The sequence below is a fragment of the Suricata suricatta genome, chromosome 5, assembly GCF_006229205.1.
Source record: "Suricata suricatta isolate VVHF042 chromosome 5, meerkat_22Aug2017_6uvM2_HiC, whole genome shotgun sequence".
Classification (NCBI taxonomy): Eukaryota; Metazoa; Chordata; class Mammalia; order Carnivora; family Herpestidae; genus Suricata; species Suricata suricatta.
The window spans coordinates 21294676-21310338 of record NC_043704.1 but is presented as its reverse complement, the minus strand read 5'-3'; the positions used below and the strand labels follow the sequence as shown (position 1 = coordinate 21310338).

The following is a 15663-nucleotide window of genomic DNA, read 5'->3' as shown; positions in this document are numbered from 1 at the left end:
AAATGAAAAGAAGAGAAGAAGAGAAAATAAAAAGAAAAGAGAAAGGAGAAAAGAAAAAAAATATATAAAAAGAGGTCGGAGACAACAAAGGACAATAGACCATTTAAAAGTGTATGACCAGTTTAGGGGAGAGGTAAGGATGAGATACAGGAGAATATATCTGGGTTGCAAGAAGGTGAGAAAGTAAAGGAGAAAGGAGAAAGGAATATAAGGTGTAAAATTTAAAAGAATTGAGTAAAGAAAAAGGAAAAAGAGGTAATAATGACAAAGAAATAAGTATGAAACAAGTGAAGAAAAAAAATTTTTATATAAAAAAAATAAATAAATAACAGCAGCAGCTTTCCCTGTTGGATGGGTGTGGTTTGATGTGGTAGGTCTTGGAGGCTGTTCTCAGAGGCTCTGCCCCTGCCTGAGGGGAAATGAGCTGCAGGGGGTGAAGTGTGCACCTTCACAGACTCAATTGCGGAGTCTCCACCCCCAGCCAGGATCGCAATTGCAATGGGGGAAAGGAAAAAAAAAAAAGAAAAAAAAGAAAAGCTGAGTCTCTCGGTTTCCAATAGCTGTTGCTCAAGGTGCTGTGCGTGGCTGAAAATGAGCTGGGAGCTCCAGCAGTCTAAGAGTGCACCCAGGCCTCCACCCACCACCAACTCCTTGTCGTGGGTCACGTAGGTGTGGGCCCTATTTTTTCCCTGTGGGCACCCGGGATTTGTGCAGTCCGTGCAGGGGGTGAGGTGTGCTGTGGAAATGCGGTCAGTGGTCCCGTTCCCAAAACCAAGTTCAAATTGCTTGCCCCTGGCGGAGCTGCAGCCCCGACTGCTTCTTGCTGGGAAGTCCGCACCCCTGGCACAGCCATGCTCCAGCCACTTCTCGCTGGAAAGTCCGTTCCCCCCGCACCTCCGCGCAGCCGTGCTCCAGAGGCTTCTCGCTGGCAAGTGCGCTCCCCTGTCTCTTCCCTTTGTCTCTCGGGCTCCACACGCTTCCCCCACATTGGGCTGGGGATCTTGTCTCCCCCACCCATCCCAGCTTGGCCTGTTTTCAGATCTCCCCCTTTCGCCCTCACTCACTCACTCAGGTATCGTTGAGGCTCCAATCTTTCTGGAGTCCGTATTTTCTCCTTCCGCTCTCGCAGATGAGAGTAATATCCTTCTCGGTTAGATAAATGGGGCGGACAGAGTTTACAGAGCTCCCTTCCTCTCCGCCATCTTGGCTCCTCCCCCTCAACAAAAACTTTCAATCTTAAAGGTGTTTGGTTTATTTTTTTTTTAACTTTTTTTATGTTTATTTATTATTGAGACAGAGAGAAACAGAGCAGGAGTGGGGGAGGGACATACAGAGAGGGAGACACAGAATCTGAAGGAGGCCCCAGGCTCTGAGCTGTCAGTCCAGATCCTGACACGGGGCTCGAACCCACAAACTGTGAGATCATGACTTGAGCCAAGTTGGAAGCTCAACTGACTAAGCCACCCTGGCACACCAAAATCATTTGGTTTAAACATGTAAGCATAATTAAATCACATACCAAGAAGATACTAATGGTTTCCTCATCACTGTAATTTCATCTTGTTTCTTATTATTTAAAAATTTTCTTTGAGAATTTAATAAACTCATTTTCATTATTTGCCTTTTAAAAAGCTTTGAATGTAAAAATGTGGAAAATGTCACAAAACAAAATAATCACACAAAGCCTATTGTCATTTATGCTCCAATTTTCCCCATCAGTTGAAGTTTTTAGTGCATAACAATCACCACTGACTTATTCTACATATCATACTCAGATATGATCTTAATTAAATATTTAAGCAGGAATATGGACCAGCTCTACAGAAACAGAAAATCTGATATTATGAAAAAAAGTACATAAATTTCCATAAATCTATATTGAAAAATGAGGATTTTAAAGAACTGAACCAATGGTAGTTAAATGCAGATACAGATAAGGACAAAAATTATTTCTAATGATAAAGACCTTTAATTCACATAGTCATATGAGTTGATATTATCTGACAACTAATTAGAGGTGGTCAAGAAAACCTCTTCTCAAATTTTCTTATTCTTTGAGTTGAAAATACTAGATGTGAAGTCAAAGTGATAGATTTATTTTTTACCTTTAAAAAATATTTGTCACTAGACAAATCTTACCTCCCAGATCTAAGAAGGCTAGTAAACTTCATATGATAAAATTTTCATCTAGTCACTGGAAAGATACTGATATTTAAATATGGTGGTTGGGGCAGCTCGGTGGTTCAGTTGGTTGAGAATCCGACTTCGGCTTTGGTCATGATCTCACGGTTCCTGAATTTGAGACCCGCATCAGGCTCTGTGTTGACAGCTCTGAGCCTGGAGCCTGCTTCAGATTCTGTGTCTCTCTTTCTCTCTGCCCCTCCCCACTCACACTCTGTCTCTCTCTTAAAAATAAATAAAAACACTAAAAATATTTTTAAACATGATGGTCAACTTGTAAAATTGACATGTATTATCTCATCCAAAAGTAATTTCAGTAAGCTTAAGGAGAGTGATTTCACATTTTCAAAACTTATATTGATTTATTTGCCCTCTTAGTCAACAATATTGAGCTCTTATTTAAGCACCTAGCTCCTTTCTTATCACTGGACACATGAAGTAGCATACCAGAGCCAGTTCATATAGGCATGTGGTAGCTCTCTTTCCACTTGCAGCTTGCCATTGGCCACAGTTGTGAATATTTACACCAGGGGAATTGGCAACTCTGAGCTCATTATCTTTCATCAGAGAGCACATTTCTGAGTATTTCCTCACATGTAACTGTACACACAGTAGCAGACAAGACAGACAGGGACACAGCTATTCTAAAGCCTGTCTTCCAGTTAAAGGACGTGTTAATTAATTACTATTAACGGATTTGAATTTGAATTTCATTGAGCACATGTGGCTAGTCACTACCATATTGGACCGCACAGCATTAAGCAAAAAAGATGAAAGAACAATATTCCAAAAAGGAACAGGAAGGGCACTTTTTGGCTGGAATCATATGGGAACTTTCTAGAAAACATAAGATAAAGGTGACAGAAACTTAGTGGAGAGTGGAGAATGGTTTGAAATTAGAGCAGTTTCAAATTAGAGATCTGAAGGCTCATTTAGGTCATGCCTAATTATTTGCTTCTGACATTTAGGTCATGCTTATTTGCTAAACTTTGTGTTTCATAGTTAAAAAGCTTTTTTATTTCTCCCTGAAGAGTAAGTATATACTTGGCACTAATAAGATTTCATTTTGGTTTACTATATTTTCATAGAAAATGTATAGGAAAAATAAGATAGTCTAAGATGTAGAGATTTAAAAAAAAGTTGTTTACTATGTATAATGCTAATAGTGAAAATTATATTGAATTGTCATTTATTGATAACAAAATTTGACACTGTCTTTATCTCATCAAATGAGGTCAAAAGTCTTTTGAAAAGAATATTATCATCCTCATGCAATAAATGAGATTACAGTTTAAAGAAGTAAAATAGTTATTCATGGTCATGCAAGAAACTGGGGAAAGACAGATTTTTATCAGGCTTTCTGAAGTCCCAAATGTAAGGATATAGTGGAGAAGAAGGAGAAAATATAATTACAAATACATTTATAGATTAGCCATTTTAAGCTAAGCAATAAATACTAACTTAATTTTAATTTTAAGGAAAAATATAATAAAATGGGGCATCTGGGTGGCTCAGTTAGTTGAGCGTCTGACTCATGATTTTGGCTCAAGTCATGATCTCACGGTTGTGAGATCCAGGCCTGTGTTGAGCTCTACGCTGAGCCTGGAACCTGCCTGGGATTCTCTCTCACTCCCTCTTTTTGCTCCTTCCCTACATGTGCTCTCGCTCTGTCTCTCAAAATAAATTAGTAAACATTTAAGAAGAATTTATTAAAATATCTCAATAGTTCTCTGGATATTCATGGTTTTTCTCAATATACTGAATTTGGGGATTTTGTACATATATTCTATTTAATTAGTTACTCTTCCAACCCTCTCCCTGCCTCTCTGGATTGACAGATGATATAGACAGATAATGGATGGTAGAGAGATGGACAGACAGGAAGACAGATACATACACTGACCCTGATACTATATTAACAATTAGATGAGTTTATGAAAGAATCATTAATAGTCAACTTCTGGCTATACCAATAAACCTAGTAACAAATTTGTTATGTAGGAGAATTGGTAAGAGGCCATAAATGATGCTGATTAGTTCTTACAAAGTAAAATGAAGTTCAATAACTGATAATAGCCTATTATAAGGTTAGAGTCTGTGTGAAATAAGAAACCACTTTACAGAGTAATATTAAGACCAAAATTGGAGGTAATAAAGAGGGTCCTTAGAGGGGAAGAAAAGGGTGGGAATGCATATACTATTTCCTTGGCTATGGAAATAAATATTAATGAAACTAGGTATAAGGAGAATTTAGGAGATGAAAGAAATTATTTTAGTATTTTTTCTTAATATATATTAATGAATTTTGAGATCAGGTAATAAAAATGTATGGGAATCTAATTTGAAGTTTTAATTTCTAAAGACCCAAATGAAGCTGACATATATGAGAAATTACTAATGTATTATCAGGAACTTCCTTTACAAAAATAAAAAACAAGGAAAACTTTATAAAAAGCAGCTTCATTTGAAATCACCTTTACATCTGAGCTAATTTGAAAACTGTCATGTTATAGTTGGTTTAAAATGGGACTAAATCATGAAATAAAAATAATAACACTAGTGGAATCAAAAAAGTATAATCTGCTTTACAATAAGTTCCTGTAGGTTCCACCAGTTAAAAGCAAATGAAAATGTTATAGTTTAGAAGCATTTTTTCTTCTAATGTCAGTGAAATGAAGGCCAATTTATATAAGAATATATAAAATTACTTCAAGAGATTCTTTTTGTATATGGATCATTAAAGAAGTATTTCTATTCTTTAATGCTAGATATATTTTGATTAATACTGTTTTTTATAATGTAATGAGTTTTACTGTTCTTCGATATAGCACCTCACTGCAACTGTCTACTTATATAACCTTTATATATAGGAAACTAAACTAAACAAATAAAATGATAAAGCTATATACCATGCATTACAGCATTATTGTGTTTGGATTAAGCCAAGATATTTAATAGTGATTTTCCATCAAGATACTGAAAATGTAAAAAATAACTAAACAAGTCATCACTTATCTTTCTCACCTGATTTCAACATACATTAATAGAAAAAAAAATGGTTAAAGTTAAGCCCTCAGATTGATTATAGAGGAACAGATTAGTAATGGTGTTTGCTTAATGGCTTACAAATATGGATTTTTGTTTTCATGAGAGTATTTGCCTATAGAGGAAACATTCTGCTGTATTCCCTTTCTACTTTAGATCTAATGTGGCTAATGAGCTGTTAGACAAGTTTGACATATTCAAGATGAAACATTTTTTAGTCAACTGAAGATCACTTTCTTGCTTTCTGTTAATTCACTGATCTGAAATTAATACATGTTGACAGATGATAGAATGCAAAATTTCTTCTTAGCAGAAAGTACTTTGTAAATACTAGGTTGCTTATATTTTAATATAAGATACTTAATTGTGTGACATCTCTAATTATTTGCACTTATGGTTTTGAGACAACTTTAAAAAACCAGTTAAAACCTACTGAAAAAGAGGGGTGCCTGGTGGTTCAGTTGGTTGACTGTCTGAGTTTGTTCAGGTCATGATCTCATGGTTCACAGGTCTGAGCCCCCCCAACCAGACTCACTGCTCTCAGTGCAGAGCTCATTTTGGATCCTCTGTCCCCATCTCTCTCTGCCCCTCTCTTGATCATCCTCTCTCTCTCTCAAAAATAAACATTTAAAATTACTGAAAAATAAATATCATTCTATCACTAGTAATAATAAATGAGAAAACATTTAAGTTACTAAAATTATATTTTATTATACAAAAGTATCAAGAATTTCCAAGCTAACACTGATGAATTGCTCTTTATGGCAGGGCATCTCTTGTCTTCAGTAAGTGCTGGTATCATGCCTGAGAAAAAGTGGAGGCAGCGACAAAGATATATTAACGCAATAGGATAAAGCCATAGACATTGTTACAAGTGTCAAACAGGTCATTCTGGCCAAATTCTGCGCTTTACTCTATTTGAGAATTTGTTGCAAGAACTCATCATCTGCCTGTATCCAACTATCCTATTATCCCAACAGCTTCCTTCTTCAAAATTTTTGTCCAGGCATTGAGCTACCTTCTATTTTCATCGACTAAGGCCCTTACTGTGGACAGGGACTATCTTCACCTGGAAGTCAGGGTGTGTCTGAAATCTACAACACGTGAAGAATCACTGACCACAGTGTTATTCTCCAAGAGAAAAAGATGATGGAATTAGGAGTAGTTCCTAAACATGAACAAGTGAAGAGACTGAGCTCTCAAGAATGAGGAGACAATGCCTTAGCAGAATCAACGTCACTCTACATGACTATTTTATATATTGTTCACTAATGAAGATCTTCAAGGCAGATCAGAGAAACATATTAATTCTTGAAATAATTATTTTTTGGAGCTACAAAGTAGCTAGAGGTCATTTTATAATAATATTGTACTAGGTGGGGATGCCTAGGTGTCTCAGTCAGTTAAGCGTCTGACTTCGGCTCAGGTCATGATCTCACAATTCGTGAGTTCGAGCCCCACATCCACTCGGTGCTGACAGCTCAAAGCCTGGAGCCTACTTCAGATTCTGCTTCTCCCCCTTCTCTCTGTCCCTTTCCCACTCATGCTCTGTCTTTCTGTCTCTCTCTCAAAATAAATAAATATTAAACAAAATTTTTAAATATTGTACCAAGTGGCTATATTTTGGATTCTAGTTCTGAATCTAAAAATGCTATTACCAAAATGTTTATGGTTTAGTTATTTACATCTGTAGCAAAGATTCTCTGTAGGTCTCATTAAAAAAAAATCATTTCATGTAAGTTTATATGTGATCTACCCAATGTGGAAAATTTTAAATGAGTTTTATACTTTTTAAGTTATCAATATCTTCAAAATATCCTCATGACACATAAAACATAATACTTCAGAACACCTTTTAAAAACACTCAAAATCTATGAACTACACTATTTTATCATTGTATTCACTTATCTGTACCCAAGCATATTAGAACATGTTTTCTTTATGGTCTAAACTAATCTAAAAATGTTACTCTCTTAGTCAAGTTTTACAGTATCCACAGTTTATATAAAATTCTATCACAACACTAAATGAAATAATGTTTTCCTAACTACTAGATTTTTCTTTTGCCTCCATTTGAAAATTGCAATTGACAGTCTGACCAAAAGGGAAAAAAAAAAGTAGTCTAGTGTAATGTATTATCTTCTCAGTCATAATTTTGTCTAATTAAAAAGTTAATCTGAAATAAATTTCTCTAGGATTTATAGAATTATAGATTTAGGTTAATAATTTTGAGATAACTGATACTGAATTTCAATTGAAGGTATTGAAGAGCAACAAAAACTCTCAGCCAGAGGATTGTTTGCATTGCCCCCTTCAACGACCAGTGCATGACACATCAGTGCCTTTTTTTCTCAAGTCTTCAGTTATGTTATGTGGCTAATAATTGATAGGGCAGTTAACGGGGCTTAAAGTCTTATGTATATCAGGTCTATAATCCCAGTAGTCATAGCTATTATTCCTTCCTCCATGGGCATATGTTAGCACTCTGTACTATAGGAAGTTCCAAAGAACTGTATAGAATAAGGCATTCATTTGCCCCTGTATTCCTAGCAATCATCCAGTATGTGGAAATGGAAACCATTTAATCAATTTATGAGTAGATGAATAAATGAATGAATTATCATGGATCTGATTAGTGCCATTAGTTTCATGAAATTCACATCTATAATAGTCCATAGCAATATACTTATTGGAATACTAAATTTTAAATTCAGACTGCAATTAATAAAAATTATCTTTTCAGGTACATTGATTAAACACAAGCAATTATTATATTACTTTATAAAAATTCCTAGAGAGTAAATTCCAAATTTAGATACAAATAATAAATGTTACTCTGTTAGTTATGTTGATGAAACACAATTATAAAATCACTTTGTGTAGGGTGTCATAAAATGTTACTTATCACATTTAACTTATGTAAATTTCTTCTGCTGCTGTTTTTGGCAATGCATGTTTGATTCTGCATACATAAGCAATTAATGCAAGTCTTTCAAAGGCATATAAAGACCAAATGTAGACTAAACAATTATAAAAGAGGGGGGAAAAGATGAAGCTCATTCTATCCTACCATATTAGCATTCACTGTATCTGGAATTTTTACATGACGACAGAAAAAAATGAAACAGAAACATGGTCTCTACCCAAGAAATAAGTAAGGAGAATGAAAATAGCACATTGATTGTGAAAATGAAATCTTTAAAATGATTATTTTGCTTCTTAAATTATGAAGAAAACATAGATTTAAGTAAAACATAATCTATCTTCTACAAAGACAAAAGGTAAGCAAAATAATTTCATCTCTCAAGTTAACTATTCAACTATTGTTCATTGCTTCATATCTTCCAGGTGTTTATGATAATAATAATAATAAAAGAAACCTGGTAACTTACATACAGGCATGGGGGCAGAATAAACAAAAACCATTCAAATTATTTCTCATCTCTCTTACTGCATCGTAATGTATGCTAGTGGCTACTAAGTTATTTACTGAAAGGTTCATGTTGGTGAAAGGGATTGATTTCAGTGAATGTCTTCCAAGGTTTTTAAGTTACTCATATGACACAAAAATCAGAGCATGGAAGCTCAATCTTTGGATAAAGCTGTAATTCTTGGTGTTTCACTCATTTCATTCACCAATTGCTTCGGAATAATCTACTTCAAAATTCAATGGCTTAGAACATCATTATATCTTACATTTCTCTGGTATTCAGAAGTGATATCTCATTTCTGCTTGACAAAATGTATGCTGGGCTACCATATTAAAGATGACTATTCTCACTTGTCTATTATCTTATCTAGGGGAGCTAGAATGCCAGGGAGCAGGGGTGGTAGATGGAATGTTTTTATTTTGGCCATGTGTTTGGAACCTTTAGCACTATGTGTTTGGTTCTTCTACAAGTAGACTCTCCACATGGCTCTTTGGGCTTCTTTTGCATGGCAGCTGAATTCCAGTAGTCAGGAAGTGGGGCTTACAATACTCCCAAAATGCCCAAGCTCTAATATCCCAAATCACCTCTGATGCATTTTATTGGTCAAAGACGGCCACAAAATTGGTCTATACTCAACAGAAGGAAAAAATAAGCTTGCTTTCTTAAAATGAGGTACAAAGTGTTCACATAGTAGATCAGGAGTGGCATTGGGCAAAACTTTGAGGATCAATTAGCAAAACCGAAAACAAATAATTCATCTACTCTTCATTTGTTTTGATTATTTGGAAATCTGAAAGTTATTTGGCTTATTATCATTACTATTTAGTATCAAATTTGTGTTACACAAGCTATATTAACTTTCAAGAATTTCACATAGGGGAGAAAATTTTTGAATAAAAATGTTAATAAATTATGTATATATGTATAAAACAATGGCTGGTTCTGAATATTATTTTTGAATATTTTTATCACTTTAAAGTAAAATAAAGTTGAACTGTTATGAATGGTAATACTTTAATTTAGAAAAAAAATCCACAAAATGAAAAGCAACATTTTAAAAATTAAAAACATATTAATTGCTTCAGTAGGTCTGGAGCAACTAAATTTACCTTTTTTGCATGTCTACTCAATATTCACTTTTCCTTATATTTTTATAGAGCTCTTTAAAATGTATTGCACTTTATAGTCTTATAAGCATAAAGATGTATTCGTATGTGGGAAATCAAATAGCTATATCCTGGGTTAGGAGATTATAGGTGAAGCATTGTAAAGCAGAATACCCTCCTAACCCAGGACATAGCTATTTGACTTCCCACATCCATATTTCCACATTCATAGAGAGAATATTCTCACATTCATATAGAGATCTTGTACCCTTCAAACATTTTCTTTCATGATGCAATCATTTTATTTGGCTCTAATTAAGTCAATGAACCATAAACCTTAGGGCAACTGACCAATTGAAGACTTCTCGCTACTGTATTCAGTGGAGGGAGTCACTAGGGTTCTGTGTTTAATTCACTCCATTTTACTAGTTCATAAGCCATGAAAACACCAATTTTATTCAATATTTTTCTTGGCACACAGACTGAATATGTTTCCAATGAATGAGATATATGGTTGAGAGTCATAACTGTTTTATGAATATTCTTTCCTTCATGAATATAATTTTATAAGATTGCCAATAAGTTTTTATCTCTAGACAAATAAATATATATGCTCATTATGCACAGTATCCTTGCTCTTAAACCTTCATATCTCTTGACATAAAATCAATGACAAAGGGAATATTAGCAAAGCTCTTTTTGCTGTTTAAAATAAAAGCATTTTAAGTAAAATTTTAAAATAATGATTAAAAGAAGACTTAATTGTTGTGAATAAAATGATTCCTGTCACTCATAGACTTTATCAAATATTTGGATAAGTTGATTCTTCCATTGTGTTTTCTGACTTTTGTCTACTTTTCTGTTCCAGCATTTCTAAATTTTTTAATGGTTTTTTTTTTCATTTATTTTTGCGAGAAAGAAAGGGACAACGTGAGCAGGGGAGGGTCAGAGAGAGAGGGAGACACAGAATTTGAAGACAGACTCCAGACTCTAAACTATCTGTCAGCAAAGAACCTGACACGGGGCTCAAACTCACAACCCATGAGATCATGACCTGTGCCGAAGTTGGACACTAAACCGACTGAGCCACCCAGGTACCCCTTTTCCAGCATTTCTAGATCATGAGTGTCTAGCTTCCTTTGTACAACCTTCAATATTAAAATTTTTTGAAGTATGATAAGGAAGGGCAGCCTGATGACATAAAGGTGACTAATATGGCAAGCACTATAGTGTAAGTAGTTGACCATGGAAGAAATTCAGAGGGACCATAAACTTGGCTACAGGGGGGAAAAATTCACTAATCTCTCATTGACATTTTGTATTTCCTAAAGGCAGGTAGGTAACAAGTTATACAAGTATTAGGACTAAGTATTACTTTTCACAAATATAAATCACATGTTTTCATATAAATTTATTTAGTTGTTGCAGATATTTCAAAGTAATAAACTAACCACTTTTTTGATATTATGGCAGGTTTTACAAATGCTATTTCTTTTTATTTAATGTGTTAAGGAAGAACTACATATATTGAGACAGAATATATTAATCTTGGTGAAACTGTAGATTTCCTAGAAATGTCTTTTATTTCATGAATTTACAAATCTGTTCTAAGAAAAAGGTGCAAGATCAAAAATAATTAAGAATCCCTGTGATTGTCAGTATAGTATGATTGTTAATGATATTTATCAATTCCTTCCTCCATCCATTTTAGATTTGTCCCTTTACCAAGTACAAATGCCTTTCCTGATGGACTTACCTGGATTTTTATTTTTTATTTGCCTTGCCCTGGAGAGAACGTTTAGTAAAATTTCCCTTTAAATATCATTTAACATGAAAACACATTCTCTATCCAATCTATAAGCAAAGTGTATGAGATTTATTTTCAAACTATATCATACATTGGACTTTTCTACTCATTTTGTATTTTCAAAGATGGCATATTATCTAGTAACTATGCCATATGTTATAACATCAATTGTGAATTTTTATTATCTATGTCATACTAGACATTAAAGATTTTGCCAATTATCCCTACTTCTCTACATCTCCAATGTTATTATTTTAGCTCAAGACATTATCATCTCTTAGATACATATTGCAATGGAAGCCAAACTGACATTTCTGCTTTCAACATCTACAATTTATGCACTACACTGCACTTTGAAATTTCCCTCATCCACATGACTTAGGTCATATTGCTCTTTTTCTGAAAACCTCCAATGTATAACTCATTCACATCTGATAGTTTTAAAATAGCCTTACAATGACCAAGAATGTTTTATATAATCTCATTTTTATGACTTCTGTCTGGGTAGGCTCAACTGGGACTTCTGCCTGTGATCTCACAAAGGTGAAGTCAAAGCATCTCAGTCAGGCTGAGTTCTACTCTGGAGGCTTTAGGAAGAATTTGCTTCCCAGCTCATTCAGGTAATTGGCAAAACTCAGTTCCTTCTGATTATAAGACTGAGGTTCCCATTTCCTTGTTGGCTGTTGAAGAACTATTAATATCATCTAGAGGTTACCTGGATTCTTGACATACGACATCCCTTCATCTTCAAGACAATGTTGTGACATCAAATTCTCTTCATACTTATAATGGCTTTGACTTCCATATCTTCCAGTTACCATTACAAACACAGCAACCAAAATAAGCCTACAACTTTACTTTGAAAGAGCAGACTAAATTAGGCCTACTGAGTTTTCTTTTTGAGAATTTACTAATCAAAGTCAAGAGACTAGTAACCTTTTATTTTACATTTTCAAAAATCTCTTTGCCATACAACTTAGTATAATAATGGGCTGGATATATCACCTTATTCACAGCCCTGGGAGTGATACCTAGAAATGTTAAGGTAGCCATGTTAGAATTTTCCTTCCCACAGATGGAAAACACCTGGGAAGGAGTTGTTGTTTTTTCTTTTTATTACTATGTGACAATATTGTCACAAATTTAGCTTAAGACATTCATTTATTATGTCCCAGGGTCTAAGGGTCAAGAGTCCACGTGTCCACTATGAGTGTATTATAAACCTGGACACTTTACCAAAGAAGAATCTGCGTTAAGTTCATGTTGTTGATAGAATTCAAGGTCTTATGGTTATAGCAATAAGCAATAATGCCCTATTATTTCTCTGTCTCTTGGCTGGAAACCACTCAGTTCCCAGGTCCTAATCTCAATGTTTCATTTCTTATGTCACCAGCATACCTGTTCCCTCCTGCGAACCAGCAAGGGGGAGTCCCTTCCCATAAAGGGCATCACGATCTTATATCATGTACTCTTGTACATGTAATCTCTACAGTCCATGATTCTGCCTCATTGTATTGATTCAAAGCAAGGCAAGTCATAGGTCCATCTTCAAGAAACAATGATGACACAGATACTAGGAGGGAGAGGACATGGGGACAGGATGCCAACTTAAGAATGTTTCTATAGCAGAGGCATATTGAAAAGTAAAAGTCAAAGTGGAGAGGAACATGGATGTGCATATATGGAGTCTGTTTGTGTGAAAGAACGAGCACTAAGTACATGTTGGTATATGTGAAGTGGGGCATGAGACCAATGACCTCTGAACCCCTTTATATATACATATATATAAATCCCATGTGCAGCTTTCATTCATGGTCATTAAACTGTTTCTAATAATAGAGTTTGAGTTTGGTTTTTGCCCCTAACAATTTTTACCAGTTGGGAATCAGACCTATATAAATAAAATGTTTTAAATAATAACTGAACATTAAAATGCAGCTATATCATTATTATTCTTAGAAATAGAATATGAATCATAAAAGTACTAGTTAGTTAAATTGCCATAAAAGATTAAGAATAGAAGGTCATTTCTTCATCAAATTAACTGTCTTTATGTCCTTTCTATTCCAAAAGTCATTTTAGAAATGTTAATTTTGCCATAAGAAACAATTTATATCATTGAGTCAATAAAACTTTTAAATAGCTTTTTCTATATCCAGCATTATTCTTGAAATTGAAAATAATCCTGAATATGATGATAAGTAAAAGAAGGAAACAGAAATAAAAACGTCAAAGCGTGGCATTAAATGTGGTACCTCAGATAGCAGAAAGGACGACCAAGGTAGGTTTTCTCAAGGTATATTACTTTTCTTTTTAATTTTTTTTTCATTTTTGATACAGAGAGAGACAGAGCATGAAAGGGGGAGGGTCAGAGAGAGAGAGGGAGACACAGAATCTGAAGCAGGCTCCAGGCTCTGAGCTGTTAGCACAGAGGCTGACACGAGGCTCCAACCCACGAACATGAGATCTGACCTGAGCCGAAGTCGGAGGTTTACCGGCTGAGCCACTCAGGCGGCCCTCTCAAGGTATACTAATTATACTTAAGTTGATTTGGGCAGGGAGATGTATGAAAAACGAATTGAAAGGAAGAGATTTTGATTCAGAATGGTACAAATTTTTTAAAGAGTTTTCAGAATATTGTATTCTGAAATAGTTGAGAGCTACACAAGATTACTTTTAAAAAAGGAATTCAATGGGGCACCTGGGTGGCTCAGTCGGTTAAACCTCTGATTTCAGCTCAGGTCAGATCTCACGTTAGAGGGTTCGAGCCCCGCGTCAGGCTCTGTGCTGACAGCTAGCTCAGAGCCTGGAGCCTGCTTCCGGTTCTGTGTCTCCTTCTCTCTCTGCCCCTCCCCCTCTCATGCTCTGTCTCTCTCTGTATCAAAAATAAATAAAACATTTAAAAAATTTAAAAAAATTAAAAAAATTAAAAAGGAATCCAAAATTCATTTTTGAAAAAGAGACATCAGAGTGGTGACAGCATAAAATGATTAGCCCTGTATGATATGACACAAGGAAACCAGTTAAAAGGTTACTGCAGCGTACCAAAATAAATCATGAAAATATGGGTCAGGGAAATGCCTTCTGGACTTTTAGAAAGAAGTATTGATAGAAGGTGATGGCAAACTTTAAACGTGGATGAATCAAGGACTCCCTACTGATTTGGAACAACAGGAATTAGGCAAATTGTGCTGAAAGTATACTTGCAACAGAAATAAAAGAGGTGAAGTTGGTGAGGACTGGAGAGCAAGGCAAACAGTCCAGGTTTGGATATTTCATGTATTTGATATTGAGAAATCATCAATATATGAAAGATAACTGAAGCCAAATGAATGAATATTTTTTCTAAGTAAGATTTGATATTCAATGACCACTTTTAGAATTCCAGGGAAAGCCACTGGGAAGTAATTATCAAAATGTGAGGAAGAGAACAAAAAGATATCAGAGAAGAGGCTAAGAGAGTTCCAGAAGGAAGCGGTTTTCAATATGTCAAATATGGATATCAGAGGGAAAAAATTAAACACTGCAAAATACAAAAATACCTTTTGAATTTTATATGCAAGAGTCATTGTGTTATTTTTAAAAGACCATTTTGGGAAAATGTTTGAAAATGGAAGTCATTTAAAAGTAAATGTGAGGGAGTCTGGGTGGGTCAGTATGTTAAGTGTGTGACTTCACCTCAGGTCATGATCTCACCATATACGGTGAGATCATGAGTTCGAGCCCTGCATCTGGCTCTGTGCTAATACCTCAGACCCTGGAGCCTGCTTCAGATTCTGTTTCTCTCTCCCTCTCTCTCTCTCTCTCTCTCTCTCTCTCTGCCCCTCTGCCACACTCTCTCTCAAAAATAAATGTTAAAAGAATTAAATATAAATGTTAATGATGCACAATTTAACCTGAGATTAGGTAAGTAGGGCAGTAATGATGTTTAATGGCTTGAATTGTTGTACTCAAGATTTCTTTATCGCCCCCAGAAACCAGAGACCGCCAGGGAGGCCGAAGCACGCATGCAAAAGCAAAGGGCTTTATTACGAATTTAGGCTCGCCGGGGCCTAAACTCGGGCTCACAGATTTTACAGGCGTGGTGGATCC

General features: G+C 35.1%; 1 pseudogene; it reads right to left on the bottom strand.

Moving 5' to 3' along the window:
- The window catches only part of LOC115291087, a 52929-nt pseudogene extending 39909 nt beyond the window's left edge, over positions 1-13020 (bottom strand).
- Positions 13021-15663: the final 2643 nt, after the last annotated feature.